Raw genomic sequence first — 17,598 nt, forward strand, 5'->3', positions numbered from 1 at the left:
GCTTGGGCAGTGTTTGTGTCAGCTGCACTTACCTCCTCAATTAGGCCAGGGCATTTTTATCTCAAGCACTTGGATAGCCAGTCCATTAAAACTCAGGGTGGACAAGGACACATCATTTGCCTTAGTGCTGCAGTGAAGGTTCTGGCTTTGGTGATGAATGTTTCATGATCTGATCACTGGAGAATGGGATACTGACCACATAGCAAGTGGCTGAAAAGAAAATTGTCCAGCTTTTCCTCGTTTGCCCTGAGCCATGTGTTGCAGAGCCCTGACAAGTGCAGCTGTGAGTTACAGGACTTCTCTGTTTAAAAAAAGTGGCTTCTCTGACAAGGCTGTTCTTTCTACCAGCAGTGGGTATGGTGCAGTCAAATTCCTCTCAAGAATCATAGTGCAAGTGCTTGTGAAGAAGTGCTAATAGAAGCTCCTGCTTGTACAGATTGCTGAGCATTTGAAGAGGTGGTACAAGAGCTTGTGCTTCAGACTATCGCCAAATGCCAGCAAAGATGGGGATCCTTCAAGCTCCCAGGGTGCTCTCAGTGTAGGGGCAGAGAGAGCTGGCTGTAAGTTCATCCCAGTTTCTTCACACAGGAACACTGATGTGAACACTGATGTAAAGGTGGAGTTTCTTGCCAGGAAGGGTGGAAACAAAACCAGTGTAGGCCCCACAGTCCAGATGAGGTATTTTCTGTCAGCAAAATCAGGAAGATATTCTATCCACATTGCTCAGAGCAGTTGCAAGGGAAACCCAAGCTGGCTCTGAACACCCAGAAGTGGCATTACAGTGTTAGTGGTGGCACTGCCAAGGCTCTCAGTCTATTTTTAAGCAGAGGCAATGAGCCCATAGAGAGAAACCTCTGACAGGCCAGGAGCAAGTCTTTTAGCACCTAGCAGGGGCTCTCCTCCCTGGTACTTTATTGTGCCACGTAAGCAGAACTCTAATTCTAGCTTTTCTCCCATCTCTGTGTGGTTTTGCCTCAGAGTGACTTTGCCTTCTTCCTCTCCAACTGCATGAGTAGCGTGAAGTGCTCAAAAACCTCCTGAGAGATGACTGTGAGAGGAATTGCTGTGGAGCTCAGGGTGCAGTATGGGGTGAATGTGTCATCAACTCCATCTTACAGAGGGAAATTTGGGGGTTCAGTGGGAGCAGTTATTTATTAAGGTCAGGCTGAGGCCCGGTGTCCTCATTTCTTGGGCTGTCCTACCTTCTGCTAAGCAGCTGGTGGCGAGGCAAGCTGTGGGGGACCCAGCAGATGGTATTGAGGAATGGTGTGTAAGGGAGTGTGGGAAGGAAGTGCAGTGGAGAATGTGCCCAGATACCACTGTGATACTCTCCCAAGCACTCGTATCCAACACGTAACAAAACGACTCCACGCGTTTCTCCTCTGCCTTAGACCCTCTGCTCTTCAGGACACCCTCAGTTCCCTTCTCCAGTCTATTCTTTTGCAGCTTACAGTGGAATGATTTAATTGATTTTAATTAGCCCTAATGCAGGGCATGTCTGTTGCTTGCCTGAGACATCATAATCAAAGAAAGGTCCACACTGAGGAATATCAGAGCTGCTCCTGTCCTCACGGAAACAGGAGAAATAGCAACCAAACCTCAGGGGAGAATTCAGCATCTACCACACCACTGAGCACAGCTGTACCAGGTCTCTCTTGTCACTGCCTGCATGATTAGTGACATATCATTTATTTGCTGCAAAAGGCGCATAAGTTGAGGGAACAAAGCTGGTAATTAGAGCAACACAGCTCAGATGTGACACGTTCTGCCTGAGCTTCCAAACCAAACACTTGGCTCTGCTTCTTTGGATGGCATTTCTCTTACACCCACCCCAGAACAGCAACCAAGCTGATTTCAGGCCAAGGGAGGAGGTTATAAGGGGCTACCAAAGGGACATCCTTCTGCTTCACACTGCCACTCAGTGCTTTATATCTACACCCAGACAATAAGCTTGCAGGTATTTTGTGAAATGAAAATGTGCAGCTATTTCAACTGTATAAACTTAGCACCTAGTGTGTACCAAGATTTAAAAGCTCCTCATGAAGGCATTCCTAACCCAAGAATAGAGTGTATGCACAGCGTTTTGAAATGACTGTAAGCCCTGCAGCATGCTCTGAGAAATATCAGCCTGGGCTCGCTGGAGCCAGTGGAGAAATGAACTGTAAAGCTCAAGAGAACTGGTGCAAAATTTCTGGCATCAGCCTTCTCCACTTCAAACCAGATGTACTTTAGTCTGATTTTCTCAGACAGCACCAAAGTGCCCTGCTCTCAGAGTAAGAGCCTCTGCTCCATCTATGCAGATATTTATCAGTAATAGTCAAGATCTGAACTTTTCCCAGAAGTCATATGGCCACCAGAACTGTGGTCTCTAAGCAGCAGCTACTGCTTTTCACTGGCTTTAAGCATTAATTGCATCTTCCTTGCTGGTCTATCTGGCATCTCTGTGCATTAGACAACTATTTGGAAAAGATATTTTAGCTTCTGTGGCATATCCGTGAAAAAATGTTCTGTCTGTTGCCGCTTTTAAGCGAGTCTCCTGCGCATGGATCAGAGAATGTTTAAATTTAGGTGAAAACAAAAATATCAGCTGTATTTAAAGACATGGATGAGAAAATCAGAAAGTACCAGGCAGTACGTGTTCCTTAAGCAATCAGCTGCCTCTGATCCTCCTGAAACTCTTAAAGAACGTGGTGGATGTGGCTCTTTAATGTATAATAGCCATTTAATGTCACTGAAAGTTTCACCAGGAGACCTGAAAGACAATGTGAGAGCCAGCATGGACTCACAGAAGTTCCCTCATAGCCCCCTGAAGTGTTGCCATAGCAAGGTCTGCACTGATCTCTGCTGATTCACGGGAGCTGCGTGGTGCTGGCTGTGCTGGGGCAGGGCAGGCTGAAATAGGGACATTTCTGCATGACTCTGAGAAGCCATTTGTGTTGCAGAAATACAACGATGTGCAGATGGAAGTACAAACAAAGCAACCAAAAACTCTCATACCTGGCTCTGTTGCAAGCTGGGAGTATCTGCAGCATTTGCTGGGGGAAAGACAGGAAAATAAAGTCAGATTCAGAGAATGAATAATGACTAGGGGTAGGGAATACAGATTCTTGGCAAAACTAAGGGTAGTTTAAACGGAGTTTGGACTAAAATCTTAGTTAGCAAAGTTAGCTCTAATTGTAGCTGTGTCTGCATTTGTTTTGTAGCTGACAGCACAGAGGTGTGCTGGAATCTAAATCCCCAGGATTTGTGTTCTACTGCTTTGTAGCAGTGTGGTGAATGCAAGGTCTCACCTTAGCCAGAGACTGGACATTTGCAGAAATGTAGCTGAAAGATTACTTGGGTCTATTTTAGTACATCTAGACATGCTTTGCTTTAGGCTGATATCTCTACTTCTGTTTCTCTGTCTGGTATCCAGAAGAAAAATAAATGAAATCAGAAAAAATGTCTAAAAAATCTTCTGATAACAGCATAACTAAATGAGATTCCCAGAAACATGCCTTGACCTTCAGCCATTCTCAGTGATTGGAAACATTGGTTTCCAACACTTCTTGTTCTCACTGAGTGAAAGAGAACATTCAGTCTAAAAGTTCTCTGTCTTTGCTGAACTTTTCAGCTGAGTCATCAGTACAGAGCCGTTCTCAGCCAAAGTGCTGCCTTTTGCCACCTCAGAAATGACAAGCAGCTGAAGGAGAGCGCTTCATTTGCTGACTGTGAGCCAGTTCTTTCAGAGGCAAGGGCGGTAGCCTGGGAAATGGAAGAAGAATCCATTTTATTTCCTTGTGCATCTTTAAGCACAGGAGTTGGCACTGCTGTAGTTATCATCATTTTCTCCACTGGCCACAATGTGCTTTACCAAAACCTGTTGCACTCTCTGTGGTGCTTCATCATTTCATATTTTACTGTTCTGCTCTGGGGTTTGGCTGATCTGGAGTAAAAGAGCAACCTCCAGAGTTACAGCCCTGCTTGCTCCCTCCTAAATCCAATCATAAAGGATTTTCTGAACTCTGAATGACTGGTGATTGACCGATTGTACAGCTTTTCACCAGCTTTAGTCTTGTGAAAAGCTGGTGCAAAGAGCTGGGGACCTTTTCTATGCCCTGAATGAGGGATCACATCAGATCCACAGGCAGAGATGTAGCTCCATAAACTGAGAAAAGATGTCAATCGTGTGGCATTGATCTGCAGCCCTGATGCAAAGGAACTGAGCAAAATATGATTTTATCCTCTGAGAAGATACACAGCCCTTCTGACTGTGCTGGAGTTGGCCCCAGGAGATCAGTGAGGTTAGCCAGAAAATGTCTAGGTAGCTAATTGGTTCTAATTTTTTCCAAGTAGCAAAGAATCTAGAAGTAACTGCAATGATTACTTTTCAATGTATTCTTTTTTTTTTTTTTTTTTTAATGAATTAGCTGGATTATTAGTTATACCATCCATCTCAGGCTGGCATCTTGATCTCAGCCATTTCAATTTTCCTTGCAGACTGGAGATACCAAGGATTTACACAAAGATTTTTTTTTTAAATGCCCGAGGAGCTGGCAGTGTTTGCTGCTGGTTGTAAGACTCCTTTCTGAGCCTAGTGGGCCTCCATCAAACATGATTCATTTGACTAGTGACAAATAGGATCTGAACTCAGCAAAATTTAATCAAAATGGTATAATGTCTGCAATTTCAGTTCAGGCTCTTGCATGGATTTAGGGTGAGCTTTTGCTTTCATAAGCTCTCAAGTGTCACTTTCCTTCTTTTTTTTCTTTCTGAAATTCCTTCTGGGCCTGCATTATTGCTGCAATTTGTTTCACCTTTCACATAGAGTTTTTTAATCTATAAGAGCCCACTGTGAGTGACTGTAGCTGAGATGCTTTGTAAAGCAACTGTTGAAAAAGAATAGGTATTTAATTACCTTTCCCTTTCCATCTAATTTCTTCTGTAAATAATGAAAATAATCCCCAAATCATAATAACTTTGAGATGATGTTTTCTTTCTAATTTCAAATCTAGAAAAAAAAAATAGTTGGTTTTTTTCAGACAGTGATTTCTTTGACATTTCCTTTCCTGTGACTCCCATCTCCCTTCCTGCTTTTTTTTACCTTGTTCCAAAGATGGAGGAGGAAGTTGTCAGCGTGGCTCACACCTGAGGTTTTGTGTGGCTGCCTTTCAACAAACCCTTAACGTTCACTTCTGAAAACTCTCCATTTCCCATCCCTGAAGAGAATGGGGGCAGACACCTCAAGTTCTAGAGCTGGCTGTTGAGAGGAGGAAGCTGGACCAGGGATCCTGTGAGCCAATGACAGAGCTGTGCTGGGGATTGTGTTACCCAGAGCTGATCCCATGGGCTCCCCTTCCTGCTTGGAAGCCTGTGGATGTCTTGTCCTCCTGGTTTGGTTTGGTTTGAGCTTGGGCTGGAGATCTTCTCAGAGGGCTCTTTGTTTCCTGGCAAAGAGAAACAAACTGTTTTCTTGGGGTTAAAAAAGAAAAGGAAAACAGAAAAGCACACACCTCTGCCAGGGCTCTGAGCTCCCATGTCCACACTGTGCCACTCAGGAACAGACATGCCAGTAGCAAATTCTTTGCTGATGTTGTGCTTTTCCCACTCCATTTCTCTTCTTCAGTCCTCTAATTTTCTACCCTTTTGTTGAGAACATTGGACAGGCTTCTATAGCCCATTTTAAAAATGAGATTTTAGGTTATATAGCCCTCCAATGAGACAATCCATTATGTGTTTGAAAGCAAAGTGGCAGCTTATGTCCATCAGCCTCGTGTAAAGCTACTCAGCACCGTTAAACGGCTGCTGTGTGAAGAACTGGTGACCATTAGTTGTGCTTTAAGTAATCATGTTTCTATAATGCACACATTATTTTGTAGAAAGTCTTAGCCTAGTTTAGATGAATGATAGTGTGAATGTATGCTCATGAACAGTGCAATAATAGATTAGAGGATAAGCTGGGATTTCAGATCAGAGCCCCTGTGACAGCCCAAATCTAGAGCTGCACATTATATTTCCTCTCCAGGAATTTACACCATGGCTGCTATGTGATCATGCAAATAGCTGTAGGCTAAGTTCAGATGGAGAGTATTCATCATTTAATCTTCCTCTAGAAGCTCTGGGATATGGTAAAGCTCAGATATGGTAAAATTTCACTTCTCAGCTTACAAGGCAAAGTAGGGTTTTACTAACAGATCAGAGAAGTGCAGTAACCACAAAGGAGGAAGGTCCATTTGGATTAGAGACCAAATTTGACTTGATCTTGGGTTTGCTGTTGTTGTGGTCACTGTGGATGGCACCAATTTCATGAGCTCCTTCTGATAATACCTGAGAAATATTTTCCAGCAGCACCCAGCACTAACTGTCACTAAACCAAAGACAGGCCAATTTTGAGATGAGATTCCTTGTGTGGTGCTCAGTGCAGCCATCCCAGTATGTGCTATGCAAAACCGGTGCAGAAGTTGTCATTCATAGATGTTGGCTAGAAAAAGCTGATGCCTTTTTGCCATGTATGGCAGGTAAACACTGCCTGCTTGGTGTCAGGCCCTGCTATGAGCGTTTGCTGCTTTTGTTCATGTAACTATTTGGTCCAAAATTCTTCTCTGAGCACGAAGGAGGTGCAGTGGGGAAGAGCCTGTGAATCCCTCTGTACATGCTGACCTGCTGCTGGAATCAGATGGTTGTTGCAATTCCCACCCATTTCTCCTAAAATTTTACTGCCGGCAGGTTGTGATGATGCAGTTTTGTGTGGGGGAAAGCCCTTTTATAAACGTGAGGCAAATCAGAACCAGCCACTGCTGGAAGATCAAAGATCTGGGTGAGGATGTGCCCATCTGATTGCCTGCCCCCACTGTAGTGGGAGGAGGACTGTTCTCAGCCAGACTGGCAAAGGGCTCCTCAGAGGTGGACAGAAGGTCCAGCCTAGCTGTCATATATACCATCATATAAAGCCAATCCAAGGTAAACACCAGGAAAAGCAATAAACCCAAAAACACTCCCAGAAAAGCAGGACCGTGGAAGGGGCTAATCCATTAAAAGTAAAGGGTTTTGGTTTACTTGTTGAAAAAGTCTGAGAAATGTGTCAAAGGCCTGTCCAAATAAATCCCTGATAAAGAAAGCATTGACCTGTTCAAGAAGAAAGTCTGATAAATGAATACATTTCAAATGCATGGATTCAAAAGCTATTGCCCAGTAGCAGAGCACCTTCTCTCCTCCCCGTGTTTTCAGGGTTATCTGTTATAGAAATAGATACGTGTGCGGTGAAAATCAGTATTTGACAGGTTTCTGCTGTATAGCAGGCAGCTTTACATTCTGGAAGCATTAAAAGACAAATCTTAAACTCTGTGGGTATCTGACTTCATTTTAACTTCTTGAAGTCCAAAGAAGTTGTACGTCAGCCTTTCTCTTCTCTCCAGGTCTGAAATTAGTTTTGGGGAAATGTCAGGCTAGGTTGGTGTGAGAAATCCTTGGTAAATCCACGTTACATATCAACCCATTTTCTAATTAAGCCTGTGACTGTAAGAACAACTTCCTTTGGAGTTTGTTTTGGAACCTGGAATGTTACTGAGATTACAGTAACACGTCTGTTGGTGGCAAAACATGTCTTCATCCTTTGTTTCTGTATAGGCAATATATAGAAGCAAATTCCCTTGATAGGCTTTTTGGATGCCCATGTTCCAAGGCCTGTCATTTTATAAAGCAGTTGTATCCCTCTTCTGGCATAAGAGGTTCTCATCTACTGCTCTGAGACATTTACTTGCATCTTATGTCAAGTTTAAGGCCTTGTCTCCACATTCAGCTTCTCTTACTTATCATGAGATTATTTTGATTCACACTTTGTGTTATCTTTACTTAAATCTCATACTTTCCATGCAATGTCCTTGATCTGTCTATTTTTACTCCCATGTCAGGGAAATTTCTACTCTTTGGCTTCCCCTGTGTGACAGGTCTCAGCCTCACTATGACAGTTCTGACCTTGGCTCTACCAACAGGGCACAGTTGGCTTTTTGCTTCTTCTTTTCAGCAGAACCAGCCCCATTTTCCCTCTTAACTCTCTTGTAGACAAATATTATTGTGGAAGAGGTTTGTCTGTCTGCTCATTCAGCTCTCTCCCTCTCTGGCTATAGATGAGGCCAAAGGGAATTGAAGGGACCTGAGAGCCTGAGTAGCAACAGGAGGGTGGGATTGTTAATGATTTCTATCCAGGACCTGACAAGAGAATCTGCAGTCAGCAGCCTTCCCACTGCAGTGGGCTTTGTTGGAAATTTTTAGTGAGTCATAGCATAGGAGAAAGGATCTGCAGTTCCTAATCAACCTCTAAACACCACCAGTGGTAAACAACAAACCAGCAAAATCCTGCAACACAGTGCAAAGGATTCATGCTTGTAATAACAAGTTTTCTATGGTTTAAATGACAGCATTCTGAATAAACAGTTCTGGAGTTGCTGTATTCAGGTATTAACACCTGAAAAGTAATAATTGATTATTCAAAAATAGTTGTGAAATAGCAGCTGTATAACAATTTTTCATAAATTACATTGGTTTTTATTTGCTCATAAGTCCCCATTTAATATGCTTTTTAAATCAAGTACTATTTAATCAACAATAGGTGCCTTATGAAGTCCGAGGGAGTCCTCCTGAAGCATTATTGCAGAGCACTAGTACATGCAGTGTTGCTGTCTCTAACGTAGGAATTCAAGCCTTCCTACTTTCCAGTAGCAAGCCATACAAAATTATGCTCTTAAAAAATAAAGAACATTTAGTTGATGGCTTAAGAAAATAATCAAATTCCTTTCCTTCTGACAAACAAGCAGTAAACTGATAGCATCTTTGAGGTGTCATTGATTTACATCACCTGGGTCATAGAAAAAGCTGCTTTCTCCTTGAAGAACCCCTGTAAAATCACTTAGACTCGATCAATGCAGTTGTTTGGCTGGTTGGTGCCCTGATGTGCAGCCTACAAAGCAGACCTGGCTGCCAGACAGAGAGCAGGAGCTGCAATGCCCAGCGCCAGGCTGGGTGCTGTGAGCGCCGTGGGCAGCGCACGCTGCTGCCTGGTGCTGGGTGTACCAGAAATGGTGCAGAGTGCCCAGGCTCCTCCTCAGTGCTAAAACACAAAAGATGAGGCTGCTTTACTCCTCAAAAGACTTGTCAGTACCACACAAGTTCTTGCAAAATTTCCAGCTTCAGCAAAGTGCACTCTAATCCTCTACAATTTCCTGAATGAAAGTGGGATAATTTGAAGATCAACATGAGATTTCAAAGCAAACATCTGGTTTGAAAGCTTTTCTCTTCCTTTCTTTTTCCTTTCTGTTTCCGCTAGGTCTTTCAGACCTCAGTTTGAAGATAATGCCAGATGTAGTCCTTTCTTGTGACAATGACTCCATTCTTAAGTCACAAATAATTTTTTTCATGTAACAGTAGGTAACTTATAGAAAAAATACATAAAAAGGCTTTGGGTGTTTTTAGGTTTTTCCTTCATAACTTATGAGAAAAAAATATATTAAATGGTATTATAAACTGCATTTCCAAGTATTCATATGTCTCCTGGAAGAGTTGTGGGTTTTTTAAATCTCTTTAGCATTATACTCTTAAAATTGGCATAGTCATAGAAGGCCACCTTCCATTACTCCATATTTTCCATTTGCAAAATTGGAATTTTCTCATTTTTTGGGGTCTTTTGCTTGTAAGGCATGTGGATTGAGAGTGCACCACTTGTTTTGGTCTTCTGGATTTACACTGCTGCCATAAATGGGCTTGGACTCAGCAGAAATATTGATAGTCCTGAAACATTTCTTGTGTTCATTATTGCTGCAGATGGGGCTGCATGAGAGGGGATGAAAAGAGTCTGTATAATACTGTGAGTGGAATCAAAAATAAATTACGAAAAAAAGACAATTTTAATTTCAAGTCCTGGAAGTGTTCACTGGGCCAAAGCAGGTGCAAAGTTGTTCTCAACCCACAAGATTTTAGATGGTACCACATCCCCCCCCCTCTGAAGGAATGAAGCATCCCATAAGGGGCAAGAGATGCACTGCAGAACATGTCAGGAACCTTCCTCCCAGAAACCTCTGGATCATCCACTTCCAGCATTGCTCATCCATAGCATGAAGAGGGGAAAAAACCAAGATGCTGAGATGGGAATTGATGTTTCAGGGTGATATTTGTACCAGCTGCAAGATTTTCTAGCAATCTAATGGGTAACATGTTGCCATAAATGATTGCTAGCTAATGCAGCATTATACCAAATGGACCCATTATGCTGCAAGGAGTGCAAAATAAATTCTGGATGATGGGACATATTCTTAGGCAAAGAGGGAATTTCAGGGAAGAAAAAGCCTTTGTTGGCTGTCTTTGTTTGTTTAACAGGACATTATAAAAAATTATGATCCCAGGCTAAGTTATGTCATCACACACCCTAAAAATATACAATTAACAAATTTATTAGTCAAAGTCAACATTCTATCCAAGAGTTATAGCTTGGCTTCTGAGCCTCACAGTGGATTTCCCAAAGGCAAACATAGCAGTAAGAGGGACAGAATCAGATGCCAGGCCAAGAAGTTTTTATTCCACACGGACCAAGTTTGTGAGTTTTGACCCACTGCCCCGATTAATGTGATGGCTGATGGCAGACAAGGAACCCTGGCAGAGGAATCTGCCTCCTACAGAAACACCTGATGAGGCTGCCTTTGTGTAAAGAACACCTGCAGGAAAGGGCAGGGCCAAGTGCAGCTCAGCAGGAAGGGCCAGGCTCTGCGATGTCTCTGTTCCTGTGTCTCACTGGGCACTGGACAGGGCAGAAAACAACCACTAAATCCAGCACAGAGCTGAGGCAGCAACAACCTGGAACTCCAGCACAGTCTCTGCTCACAGTTCCCTTAAAAAATCCATAGATTTCAAAATCAACCTTTTTAATCTTTAATAGCAACAGACTCATGAGAGATTATAATTGTTGATTCCAGTGGCAGACAGAGAGCCTGGAGCCCTGAGCCAAGTTTTTAAAACATGACCGACCAAAAGCATTAGGAAAGCAGTGTGTCAAAGTCTTTTTCAGTCATTTGTGCCCTGGCTTGCTGAAAACAAGCTTCTGTGTGCCAGTATTCCCATGTCCCTTGCAGTTGGGCTGAGGTGGAAGAGCCTGACATTTATTTCTTGTCTTCACTGCCAGAGTTGGCTCCTGAAGCTCATGTGGCTGAATATTGATATCTTTAGGCTTGGTGTAAGCACAGACATACAGCAAATCAGTTTGCATCACCAGTAATCTCTTGGTAAATACTGGGTGCCTTTCCAAAGATCAATTCTAGTGCCAGGTGCTGTGGTGTAGTGCAGGAGCTGCTGGGTGAAAATGTGTTCCTTGCTGATGCCTGGGATGTGGTTTGCTCTGCAGGCCACAGCACCCAAGGCTCTGAGGTGCTGTGGAAGGCACTGCAGGCAGAAAAACTGCCCCCAGGACCTCCCACCTGACTCAGAAGGAGAAAGGCCATGTCCTGGAGGCAGCCCGAGATGGAGTCATGGCTTAGGGGTGTTTCCTTTAGAAATAATAAACCAGATCCTCCAGTTCTTTAGGTTCTGCTGCTTGTCCCCAGTACCAGCCCTTTGTCCCATGACACCTGAGCCTCTTCTGAGCCCATCAAAGGCGAGGAGACACAATGCAGGAATGAGCAGACGCTGCCATTTCTAAGTGAGGTTCTCTGTGCTCACTGTGTCTCTGAGCAGGGGGCATGAATCTCTCACACTCATCAGGTGGCACACGAGCTGAAGGACGCCCTGGGAGAGCACAGCCAGTCAGGGGCACACTGCTCCTGAGTGGGCAGAGTGCTGTGGCTTAGGGCTGGCAACTCTTTTTTTTTTTTTTTTTAAGCAATTCTGCTTTCCATTTCATGTGCGAACTATACCTGCCAGGAAGGAAACAAAGTAGCCTGTTGAGAGGAGCAGAAAATGAAGGGCTATTTTAAAATGTGATTACGATAAATTTTTCTTAAGCCTTGAGTCACAGGTAACTACAGAGGTGGAGTTTCCCCTAAGCCTGAAAATAGGCTAAGACTGTTAATAGTAAAATAATTTTTTATGTTTTTCTTCACACTTCATTCTGCACAAAGTGGATATCTTGAGGTTATTTTATTGGGGAAGTGCCCCCTGACTCAAACTAGCACTTGGTGGTAGCAGTTGTCCCTTCTGTGGCCTATGTTTGTCCCAGCAGGGCAGGAGTGTGCTTGAGGCTGCTCCATATCCAAGCTGCTCTGCATTCCTCACCACCTTTGAATGCTGCAGGGCCAGAAGGAGGAGAATTTTTTGTTACCCTCCTGTTCATCTTGGATGCAGAAAAGAGCCAGGGCTGCTGCCTGCAGCCAGAGCCCTGCCTTTAGAAATCCTCGAGGAGTTGAGTCTGCCTGTAATTTTCTTTATGCAGGGAAAGACATATTTGCATTTCCTGAGACTGTGCATCATACTTCAGCTATGGCAGTCTGGACCACAGCTTTGATTTGCTCTTTGTTTTTTCTGGGCAGTGGAAAGGAATTGATTCCCTGATTTAGCCACCTGAGTGGTCTGCCGAAGGTGGTACAGAAGCCTCTCTTCCTGCCTGGATACAAACTGGGGAGATGGAGGAGGAACCACAAGCTAAGGCAGTGCTTGAGCTCAGGAATTTCCTATTCAGGAGCCAAACCTCAGGTTTGCTGCTCTGCTCCTGTGTTCAGCGTTCACCCACACTCAGCAGCTTCTCTCTGGGGTTCACCAAGGCAAGAACCAGCAGTTCAAAGGTCCAGCACAAATCCCACTCCACACTGACCTGCACAGCTTCAGCAAGTGTGTAGGAAGCCTGAAGAGGCCAAAGGTTCCTGTCAGACCTGAGCTGCAGCTTGAAGGTTTCACAATTCCTACAGATTCTGTCACATCTCAACGAGAATCTAACATCCTAAAGATCCAGTCACAGCAGGGCTGGCTAGAACAATAAGCCCTAAAGGATATCCAGTAACAAGCATAGCTTGGGACATTGGATTTTTGATCATTTCTCTTGGTGTTTGCCAGCTGCAGCAGTGCACATCTTGCTGCTCACTCATGGGTGGGAGTGGTCTTGCCTGCCTGGCTTCTCCCTCTGCCTGGGAGTGCACTGGAAAGCTGCTGGAGAAGGAGGACAGAGCTGTATTTCAAGCAATACATTTCTGTAATGGGGGAAATCAGGTTCAACTCACTGTTTGAAGCTTCTGTGTCACCAAGAAACTCAGGTCCTTTATTTATTATTTGTATTACAGTAGCACCTAGAGGCCCCAAGTTGCTAGGGTTTGTGAAGAACTTTGTAGGAGATGGCTACTACTCCTATCTCACTGTAAAATGATGAAGAGTGGGAAAGGAAAGAAGAAAAGTGACCTGACTGAGGTGCTATGGAGCAGCATAAGAAAAAGTAAAGTTCCAGCTCTCTTAGCAGATGTTTGTGCTGTCAAGCACTGAGGTTGGAGCACTTCAAGAAGGTGCAGTGCCTTCAGCTCAGCTAAAAAAAATGACTGGCTGCTCACTTCTAGCCCTTCTTCAGCAGTGGTGTGTGTGAATCTGTCTTATTCCACATCGCAACAGATTAAGTCTATGACCATGATCTGGCTGAGGGCTGGTGGCACCTTCAGATGTGTTTGCTTGACTGGCTGTGATCAGTTGTCCTCTCATGCCTGAGCCCAACTCAGTGGCTGCACTGCAAATTTTATTTGGAATTTTAGTTTGGAAATGAGCTTGTTGATTTCTGCCTAAACTATGGAATAGCCATCTCTTCACTCCAGTTTTAGCATGCTGGAACTCTCTCATGATAGTTTCTCTCTTTGGTCAGAAAAGATGAATTTATTGAACAAAATGTAGAAGAACCACTTCAGATGCAGCACCCCTGTGTGAAGAGTGTAGGCATGCATATCCCTGCAGCATGCACCAAAACAACTTGCAGCTTCTCCCATCAGGTGCAAAGCTGGCATGGACCCTGTTGGGAGGTAGAATGGGACTTAAATGTATATTTTGATGCATTTGCTACCATTCCTCTGAAATTCTGCTGGCATTTATAGCAATAATAGCTCTGCTTGTGAAGAAAGAGGTTCTGTTATAAAACAACAATCTCCGCCTTTCGAAAGAAACTCTTAAAAACTATGCATTTTCTTCTTCTTACCTAAAGTTTCAGTACCTTCATAAGAAACATGAGCTGTAATTTCACTGTTTTCCTTCTTCAAAATATGTTTTAAAAGGAAATCAGACCTTAACACATTTTGTAGTTTTTCAAAAGAGTAATACAGAACTGGCAGTACTACAATTTGAATCTTGTCTAAGAGCCTGACAAGAACAGGAGTAATAGGTGCAAAGTCTCTATTTATTTAGCTCCAGCCACCACCACTTCTGAATTTATCTTTTGCAGCATCCTTATGCAATGCTGACAAAAACTCTTAATGTTTTGTGACTTGGCAACGTGAGCACCAGGTCCTGCCCACGGTCACGCCGTGGTCCTGCACAAAGCTGGAGGCACAGTGCTAGTCTTGGCAAAGCCCAGCAGAAGGATCAGACCTGCAGAGACCTGCAGAACAGATTGGCTGGTCAAACATTTTTTCCCAATCTTTTCACTTTGTGTCAGCCTCCCTCAGGACAAGTTCATTAAAGGCATCTTTAGCGTGATTAGCTCTCTGTTCTCTACCCATTTCACCCTTGTCTGCTCTCCTGATCCTGACTAATGCAGAGCCTGCAATGATGATGACAGGCCCTGATAACTCTGCCATCTCCTTAAGTGTGATGTGATGCTCCTGCTGTTGTTAAAGACAGAGCAGGAGCACCCGACAAGACCCTCTAACAAAGTTCTTTGAAAGCCCCTCCCAGGCTGACAGGCATTTGAGTGAAGTCCTGTGCCTTTTTTCCCCCTCTTAGAAGTATTTTCTCTGGGGAGTTGCCCAGTGAGAATCCTTTTCACTGTTATGAGAATGGGTAGCAGGAGAGAAAGGATGTTTTTATTCCGGAGTGATTTGTAGACCTTTCAAATGAAGCTGATGCTGGGCATCCCGGAGCTATTGGCTGTGCTATGGCTCTGCTCAGATAACTGAGCTGGAATCTCCTCCCAAGCTGCAGAGCTCTCTTCTGGCACTCTTGCATGTTTCTCCAAACCAGCTGGAGTCCATGCAAGCACATGTGGTGTAAGTGCTCAAAGGTTCAGGTCCTATTTCACAAGGAAGCTGACCCTTCTCTTTCATATTTTCTCTTAAATTGGGGAGTTCTGAGTCCTTTAACCCTTTAACCACCTCATTGCAGCCTAGACTAGGGAAATTTGAAAGGATCAACCCCAGCATTAGCCCATTTCTAATTACCCTTGTTGCCATAGCGACTCGGAGGGGTTTATTAGCATCAGCATGGCAAACCGATGGAACTGAACAACTTCTTTTGCAGCTGGGGAATGTAAAAAGTGAATCCCCACATGGAATCATGCTTGCAGGGCTGACATTCAAATCACAGGCATTGTGTGCTCAGGAAAATGACTGTCACTCCTCACACAGAGTGTTTCACTTTAGTAGGAAGCAGGGGGTGCAAAGAAAGGTTGTTTTTTCTACTTTCCTTTTTTTATCTGAGGCTTTAAGATGAACATTAAAATATAAAGGAGCTAAAGAAATTCATATACCTTATTTAAACTAGAAAAAAAGAGTAGAGGAATAACCAACCTTGAAGCAGTCAGTAGTGGATGTGGACTCTGCCTCCTTTATTTTCACATACCAAAGAGCCAGGATATTCCCAGAGACTTTCTTGTGAGGAGCATGGAAATGTGCAGAAAGTGGCTTCCATCCTTTATTGATATTTCCTTTTTACTACAAGGAGTTGAAATGTGTGTATTTTTGATCCTGAATGTTGTCATGGTTACAGGACTACTTGGATGCTGCTTCTTGCACCCTACGAAGGCTGCTGTGCTCTGTGTGTGGTGGGGATGGTGGGGAGCAGCCTGACCACCCAGCTCACCACGGAGTGGGAATTCCTTGGGATGGATTTCAGTCACGGGAGGAGAGATGGGAATTGTGTGATCACACTCCTACTGCTCTTATAAATGCCTACAAGGTAATGCTCACTCCCTAAGTGTATCTAGCCTTTCACATTTCTGCCTAAACCACCCTTTTGCTTTGTGGTTTGATTAAAAACCTTGTTCCTGTGGATTTTGGGATGGGGATTTTTTTTTTTTCCAGCACAGACTTCATTTTAAACTGTAATCCACAACATTGTACAAAGAAAAGCCTCATGAAGGAGAAAACACTGGTGCTGATCTCCATAATGTCAGCTCTGTTTGTGCATCTCATGGAGAACCTCAAATCTGCCTGCAAGATCATGTGGCAGACGTGCTGTAGAAGCTGTTGACTTTTCACTCAAAAATGGCAAATGAAATATTTTTGTCTGAATCCCTCCCCACCCATTTTTTTTTAAGATCTTCAGCCAGAGGGTTTTTGGATTTCCAAACTGATAGAAAGGAAACATTAGGAATAAAATTATTTTCTGTGAAATGCAGACAGGCAGAAAACACCAATTTTCTGAGAGGATTTTTCATCAAAAGGTTGCAATTTGCTGTCAAAGGTATCTTTGTTCTTTTACCAACTACATAAAATGCCATGTCTTAGGTCTTGCAGCACTTTACCCCCACTCACAGTGCAAATGGAGACTCATAAGATACTACACTTTGTTTATTGTACCCTGAAGTGATTTTAAAGGACCCTTGCGAGCAAAAGACAGCACTGTAGGCTGGAGACAAGCAGATTTGTGCCTTTTCACACTAAGCTGGTACATGGCCTTGTGCAAAAGCCTGTCTGAAGTGCTTTCTCTCCTTTTACTGTGGTCTGCCAAGTTGTTTGGATGCAGATGTCCGTACCAAACCCAGGACTCCGTGTGCTCTGCAGACATGTTCCTGTACATGATAACCTGAGGCGGGGAATCATAAACAAACAGGGGGGAAATATTGTACAAACCAGTAATTTCTGGAAGCTGAAGTCTGAAACAGTGAGGTTAGCCAGTGAATACTCACTGATACCGTATCTCGACTCACCTCCTGAAGCAGGAAAACCGGGGGTGGAAGCAGGGTGCCCTGTTTTGATGGACAGGCTTAGGTATGAATGTAAAATCAGGAGATGGTAGCAGTGCCATAGCTGAGCCTCCCACTCCTAACTCACCTTGCCTAAGGTTACAGGCTTGTCTGAATGCCTCATAATTAACTGGTGCCCAGGTATGAAAGTGGCCAGATTCCCTCATCACCTACACTGCTTTGAAACTGAATGACAATGGTCTAGAAATGGAGGACAGATATTTGTCGTAGATAAAGAAAAAATCTGACTCTAATCAGGGTTAAAATAGCAGATGTCCTGAGTTCCTCTCCAGAAGGGGCACTGGACATGTGAAAATGTTTTGCAGGGAAACGGCTTTGCCTTGCTGGGCAACTTTCCAGGGACTCTGTAGCTGCAGGTGAGAGGGTGAGCACTGCTCACTGCCAGGGAACCTTTGCACTCCAGCTCTTCCCGTTGCAGCTGCAGCCCCAGGCTCAGAAGAGCCAAAAGGAAGGACATGAGTGGTTTTCTCCACCTGCACATGCTGGGGTGGCCCTGTGGTGGCAACAGGTTGGCATTTGGCCTTGGATGTCAGGGC

General features: G+C 43.9%; 1 long non-coding RNA gene across 1 annotated transcript; it reads right to left on the reverse strand.

Moving 5' to 3' along the window:
- Positions 1-2,996: 2,996 nt before the first annotated feature.
- Positions 2,997-15,752, reverse strand: LOC121657773. The gene is made up of 3 exons (XR_006013714.1): positions 15,645-15,752; positions 5,084-5,426; positions 2,997-3,035 (listed from the first exon to the last, which is right to left on the reverse strand). It is a non-coding gene; the product is annotated as an uncharacterized LOC121657773 (long non-coding RNA).
- Between the last annotated feature and the right edge of the window lie 1,846 nt (positions 15,753-17,598).

This window comes from Corvus kubaryi, unplaced genomic scaffold, assembly GCF_017639235.1.
Source record: "Corvus kubaryi isolate FWS band 111438036 unplaced genomic scaffold, C.kubaryi_AGA036_p1.0 split1-37374, whole genome shotgun sequence".
Lineage (NCBI taxonomy): Eukaryota > Metazoa > Chordata > Aves > Passeriformes > Corvidae > Corvus > Corvus kubaryi.